Genomic DNA, 7,705 nt, shown 5'->3' on the forward strand with positions numbered 1-7,705 from the left:
AAAAAAAAAAAACTTAATACTATCTTTCTTATATTCTCATTCTATGGTGTGATTGGGGATATTCTAACATTTTCCCTAAAATTATTTTTAAGATACTTTATTTTAGAACACACTGACATGGTAAGGCTCTTCATAATAATGAATCTTTTATTAAAAATAAATTTCTTTTCTCGAATGGATATTGTTTTTCAAAAAAAAAAAGAACGAAGAGTTTGAACTTAAGATTGAATACATTCTAGACAATCTCTACAGTCTCTTCCAATTCTTAACAATACTGTTTCTAAAACTGTTTTCTAAAATATTTCATTACATAACTCCCCTGTAAGGCCTTCTTTGCATGCATTCATACAGGTTATTATGTGCATACATAGCAGAAAGTTCTGCTTTTTAAAACAGAAAAATTGAGAACTAGGTTTTTTGAAGTTTAATAGCTATTTTTGGTCCATGCAAATTTTCAATACCTTGGTGAGTGCTTCTTAGATTAAAATATCTAGTATTATTGTAGGGTAGGTCTTTTTCAAAATGAAACATCGTTTGTTCAACATTCCTTAAGCTAAAACAAACTATCATTTTAGCTAGAGAGAAGCATGGTACACAGGTAACTTTTCTTTCAAACCATGTAGTTCAGATTTCATTTATATCATTCCTTGCTTTCTACAAGCTATGAAAACGTAGATGGTCACTTAGCTTTTTATTTTTTATTTTTATTTTTTTTTGAAATGGAGTCTTGCTCTATCACTCAGGCTGGAGCACAGTGGCAGGATCTCGGCTCACCACAAGCTCCGCCTCCCGGGTTCAGGCTATTCTCCTGCCTCAGCCTCCCCAGGAGCTGGGACTACAAGCACCTGCCACCATGCCTGGCTAATTTTTTTTTTTGTATTTTTAGTAGAGACGGGTTTCACCGTGTTAGTCAGGATGGTCTTGAACTCCTGACCTCGTGATCCGCCCTCCTCAGCCTCCCAAAGTGCTGGGATTACAGGCGTGAGCCAACGCTCCCAGACAGCATATTCATTTTATAATTTGTGTTATTTAATTGAGTTCATTTGTACATTCCCGTTTTTTAAAAGCGGGAGATATATATTTTGCTCTTCATTTTGGTTTTTGGGTGGATTTTGGTAAAACATTTGGGGCAGAAAAATGTTCTTGAAATAGTTACATAGCTTCAAGGCTATTTCAAAATTCAATACAGTCACATACGTCCATATACCTAAAACATTATTTTTACTTTTGTGAAATCTAGAACATGTACATCAGCCATCTAAAGACAATATTTGAAAATCCAATATGGATTAATGAGCTAAATATATATATATATATTTACAAAACTATAAAAATATTTGAGGAAAGTAAAATAATGCTTATTTTAGAATCTTTGGTTGGGTATGTCCTTTCTAGCAAGGATGCAAAATATATAATTATAAAATACTGAAACAGTTGATAATAATATGGTGGGTGAAAACACATTTCAAACAATGTTCTAACGTATGTGATAGTTGGAGAAAATTTTCAGCTCAAAAATAAGTCAAATCATATATCAATGGCTCATATGAATCAACAATAAAAAGCAAACTTCTCCAAGACTTCTAGTTGAAAAAAGCATATAGGCAAGCAATTCATGAAAGCAGAAATACAAACGACCAATAAACATTAGAAAATTTGGTGAATCCTCTTTTAAATCAGAAAATAATATAACAAACATAATGAAACGCTATCTTCACGTAAGATTAAATAATAAAATATAGATATACACAATGCAGAGATAAGATAATGTCTTATCTCATTTTGACATACAATAATGAACAATCTCATACATTGATTATAGGAATGTAACTTAGAAAAATCTTTGAAGAGCAAGTTTGTCTGTCAAAATGTCAGATGCACATTCTTTCAACCAATTATTTTTCATACATATTTATCTTAAAATTTTTGCACATATGAGTGTTTCTTATGTCATACCTTAAATTAGTGAACACAAAACCCTAGGAAAATTGTAAAAGTCCTTCAGTATGAAAATGACTAAATAAAGCATGATATGTCCACATAAAATATGTGGCATCTTTGAGAAGATTGCTTTATATCCATCTGTTTGACATGGGAAGACATATTATCATGTATTGTTAAATGTAAATAGCAAAATGCAGAACAACATATTATTTTTATAATACCCTTTAAATAGATCTGGAAGGACACATACCAAAGTGTTAATAGTGGTTACTCCAGTGGAAAGTAGAGACAGGAAGAGACAAAAACTTCTATTTATATGACATGATTCTCCAATAGTTTGAATTAAAAAAACAAAACCAAAAAAAAAAAAAAAACATGTTTTACTTTTGAAATAAAAGACTATTTTAAAGTGTTTAAAATCAAAATATATTTATTCTTAACTATTTTACCTACAGTTTTAAAATATGAATATACAAGAGTAAATGAAGGCAGGCATATTGTTTTTATCAGGTTACTAATATCAATGCAAGAGCAAGTTTTTCTGTGTTTTGAAAACTGAAAAGCAATGTATTTCACTTCCTCCAATTATCACAGGCACATATTTCTCTGGTCTGAAAGTGTCTATGAAAATTCCTATGTTGAAATGTAATCCCCAATATTAGGAGGTGGGGTGTTTGGGAGGTGATGAAGTCATGAGGGTAGGGCCCTGAAGGGAATTAATTACCTTGTGAAAAGGCTGGAAAAAACGAGATTTGCCCTTCTGCCCCTCTGTTCCTTCCACTACCTGTGAACACAGCATTCAAGGCTTCATCTTGAAAGCAGATACCAGGATTTCAACAGACACTGCAACTGCCAATTCCTTAATCTTAGACTTCCCATCCTCCAGAACTATGAGAAATGAATTTCTATCATTTATAAATAAACCAGTCTCAGATATTTTGGGATAACAGAACAAAAAACCTAAGTCACATACAGAATGGCAGAAAATGGGCAGAAGGTGTAACACTCGTTGTGTGAACTCTAAATTTGGTTAGTCAAGTAATCACTTTATCCAAATCTTGAGTAACTTTTAACCTTTTTATATGGCAGATCTCTAACATTTTATTTTTTCCTTTGCAATCTCAATTGTATTCTAATACTATAAAATAATATTAAGGAAAACATGCCATATCCTTAATTACCCATCAAAAGCCAGATGCAATAAATATTTGGGGTAAAATACGCCAACAAAATTATTTTAGGCAGATGCTATTATGCCTACTGTAGAGCTTCCTGACATAACAGTAGTAAACTCACACACCATCAGATGTGATCAAAGGTGTTTTTGAAGAAAGGTTCTATTCTTTTTGTCTTCAAATACATTACCAGATAAAGGTCAAAATATCTTTAAAGGGGAAAATATTTTTTCCAGCTTTATTGAGGTATAATTGACAAACTGTATAAAATGAAAAAATTGTATACATTTAGGATGTACAATGTGATGTTTTGATATATATATACCCTGTGAAATCATTACCACAATCAAGCTAATTAACATCCATCATCTCACAATGTTATCGTGTGTGTGTGTGTGTGTGTGTGTGTGTGTGTGTGTGTGTGTGTGATGTGAGGGCACTGAATATCTACTCTCTCAGCATATTTCAAGCATACAATGTAGTATCACTAACTACAGGCACATCAGATCTCCAGAACTTACTCATCCTGCATAACTGAAACTTTTTTACTTTTTGAGAAATATCTCTCTAAATTTCGCACCCCATCTTCATCTCATGGCAAATATCATTCTACTCTCTGCTTATGCAAACTCATCTTTTTTTAGATTTCATATATAAGTAGAATCATGTAGTTTGTTCTTTCTGTTCCTGGATTACTTCATTTAGCATAATGTCTTCCCGAGTCATTCATGTTGTTACATACCACAGGATTTCTTCATAAATAATATTTCATTGCATATGTGTGTGTGTGTCTGTGTCTCCATATGAATGTCACGTTTTCTTTTTTTACTTTTTAATTTTATTTATTTATTTATTTATTTATTTATTTATTTATTTATTTATTTGAGGCAGAGTCTCGCTCTACCGCCCAGACTGGAGTGCAGTGGCCGGATCTCAGCTCACTGCAAGCTCCGCCTCCCGGGTTCACGCCATTCTCCTGCCTCACCCTGTCCAGTAGCTGGGACTACAGGCGCCCGCTACCATGCCTGGCTAACTTTTTGTATTTTTAGTAGAGACGGGGTTTCACCGTATTAGCCAGGATGATCTTGATCTCCTGACCTCGTGATCTGCCTGCCTGGGCCTCCCAAAGTGCTGGGATTACAAGTGTGAAGCCACTGCGCCCGGGCTTCTGTTTTACTTTTAAGGCAGGGTCTCTATTGCCTGTGATACACTGCAGTGGGACAATCAGAGCTCACTGTAGCTTCCACCTCCCAGGTTTGAGCCACCCTTTTGCCTGTGCCTTCAGAGTAGCTGAGACTACAGGCTTGTGTCACCACATCCAGCTAATTTTTTGTTTTTTGGTAAAGATAAGTTCTTGCTATATTGTGTGGGCTGGTCTCCAACCCCTGAGCTCAAGTGATCCTTCCACCTCAGCATCCCAAAATGCTGGGAATATAGGCATGAGCCAGTGGCCCACACTTTCTTTATCCATTCATCTGTTGATAAACATGAAGGCTGATTCTATATCTGGCGATCGTGAATAGTGCTGCAATAGGAATGAAGAATATTTATTCAGGATATTTATTTTATTTCCTTTTGATATATATCTAGAAGTGGAATTGCTGAATTATACAGTTCCATTTTTAATGTTTTGAAGAACCTGCATAGCGTTGTCCATAATAGCTGTACAAATTTACATTTCCATCAAGAGTTTGCAAGGGTTCCTTTTTCTATACTTCCTCACTAACATTTGTTATTTCTTATCTTTCTGTTGAGAGTTTTTATTACGAAGGGATTTTGAATTTTGTCAAATGCTTTTCCTGCATCTATTGATATAATCATATGATTTTAACTTTCATTCTTTTAACATCGTGCATCATATTTATTCATTTGTGTGTGTTGAATTATCCTTGCATCCCAGAGACAAAACCTACTTGATCATGGTAAATATCCTTTTAATGTGTTGTTAAATGTGGTTTGCAAGTACTTTGTTAGGGACTTTTGCATCTATGTTCTTCAGGGATACTGAACTGCAATTTCATTTTCTTTTAGTGTTCTTGTCTAGCTTTGTATCAGGGTAATGCTGTGTAAAATTATTTTGAAAATATTCCCCCTTTTCGATTATTTGACACAGTTTGATAAGGATTGGCACTTTAGATGCAGCTTCTCTGCTTTTAAAGACTCATGGCTTCACTGGACACATTCAGATAATAAGTATACTTACTCCATCTCAAGGTCCTTCACTTTACTCACATCTTCAAAGTCTCTTTTGCCATATAATATAATTCTAGGTTCTTGGGAATAGAACATGGACACTGATATGGTTAGGCTTTGTGTCCCCATCCAAATTTCATCTTGAATTGCAATCCTCACAATCCCTTCATGTCAAGAGGGAGACCAAGTGGAAATAATTGAATCTGGAGACAGTTTTCCCTATGCTGTTCTCATGATAGTGAGTTCTCACAAGATCTGATGGTTTTAGAAGGAGCCCTCCCCCTACTCCCTAGACACTTGTCCTTTGTGCAGTCTTGTTAAGAAGGTGCCTCACTTCCCCTTATGCCTTCTATGGTGATTGTAAGTTTCCTGAGGCCTCCCCAACCATGCTAAACTGTTAGTCAATGAAACCTCTTTCCTTTATAAATTACCCAGTCTTGTAAACTTCTTTATTGCTCTATGAACATGAACTCATACAGTAAAGTGGTACCACAGACAGTGAGATGGTGCTATAAAAATACCCTCAAATGTGGAAGCAACATTGAAACTGGCTAACAGGCAGAGGTCGGAACAGTATGGAGGGCTCAGAAGAAGGCAGGAAGTTGTGAAAATTTGAAGCCTGACAATGGGATAGAAAATAAAAACCCACTTTCTGAGGAGAAACTCAAGCTGGTTACAGAAGTGTACATAAGTAATGAGAAGCCAAATGTTAATCACCAAGACAGTGGGGAAAATGTGACCAGAGCATGTCAGAAGTCTTTCATGGCAGCCCCTCCCGTCATAGGCCCAGATGCCTAGGAGGAAAAAATGTTTTTGTGGGCCAGGCCCAGGGCCTTGCTGCTTTGGCTAAAAGGGACCAACTACAGCTCAGGCCATCAATTCAGAGAGTTCAAGCCCCAAGTCTGGGTGTCTTACATGTGGTGTTGGGCCTGTGGGTGCACAGAAGTCAAGAATTAATTTTAGGAACCTCCACCTAGATTTCAGAGGATGTATGGAAACACCTGGATGTTCAGGCAGAAGTTTGCTGCAGGGCTGGAACCCTCATGGAGAACCTCTGCTAGGGCAGTGCAGAAGGGAAATGCAGGGTCACAGCCCCACATAGAGTCCCTGCTGGGACATTGCTTAGTGCAGCTGTGAGAAGAGGGACACCATCCCCTAGACCCTAGAACAGCAGATCTACCTACAGCTTGCACTGTGCACCTGGAAAAGCCGCAGACAATCAACACCAACCCATGAAATCAGCTGGGAGTGGGGCTATGTCCTGGAAAGCCACAATGGTAAAGCTGCCCAAGGCTGTGGGAGCCCACCTCATGCATCAGCATGACCTGGATGTGAGACATGGAGTCAAAGGTGATCATTTCAGAGCTTTAAGATTTGACCATCCCTCTGGATGTCAGTCTTGCATGGGGCTTGTAGCCCCTTTATTTTAGCCAGCTTCTACCATTTTGAATGGGTGTATTTATGCAATGACTTTATCACCATTTTATCTAGGAAATACCTGACTTGATTTTGACATTACAGGCTCATAGGCAGAATGGACTTGCCTTGTCTCAGGTGAGACTTTGGACTTGGACTTTTGGGTTAATGCTGGAATGAATTAAGACTTTAGGAGGCTGTTGAGAAGGCATGATTTGTTTTGAAATGTGAAAGGGACATAAGATTTTGGGAGGAGCCAGGGGGTTAAATGATATGGTTAGATTTTGTATCCCCATGCAAATCTCATTTTTAATTGTAATTCCCATAATCCCCACATATTAAGGGAGAGACCAGGTGGAGATAATGGAATCATGGGGTGTTTTCCCCTATGCTGTTCTCATGATAGTGAGTTCTCATGAGATATGATGATTTTATAAGTGTTTGGTAGTTCCTCCTGTGTTCATTCTCCTTCCTTCAATCTTGTGAATAAGGTACGTTGCTTCCCCTTCACTTTCTGCCATGATGGTAAGTTTCCTGAGACTCTGCAGCCACGGTGAACTGTGAGTCAATTAAACCTCTTTTCTTTATAAATTAATTAAACAGTGTTGGGCAATGCTTTATAGCAGTATGAAAAGGGACTAATACAGATACTTTTGTGGGGAAGCATTCTTGTGATAAATATGTATCATATATAATGTATAATGTATCATATATAATATAAATATATATTGGTATACATGAGTACATATCACAAATGACTATACATATGTATTATCTAAATTTATCTATACAAATAGAATACATGTATATGTGTGTGTATATATATAGCTACAGATAGGTACATATACTATATATACTATAGATATTTATATATAGTGTGTATATATATTTGTCTATATAAAATATATATAATATATATTTGGCTATATATACCTATATGATATATATATATATATCATATGTGTTATATGATATAT

The sequence above is a fragment of the Rhinopithecus bieti genome, unplaced genomic scaffold (genome assembly GCF_001698545.2).
Source record: "Rhinopithecus bieti isolate Rb0 unplaced genomic scaffold, ASM169854v2 scaffold_2572, whole genome shotgun sequence".
NCBI classification, from domain to species: Eukaryota; Metazoa; Chordata; class Mammalia; order Primates; family Cercopithecidae; genus Rhinopithecus; species Rhinopithecus bieti.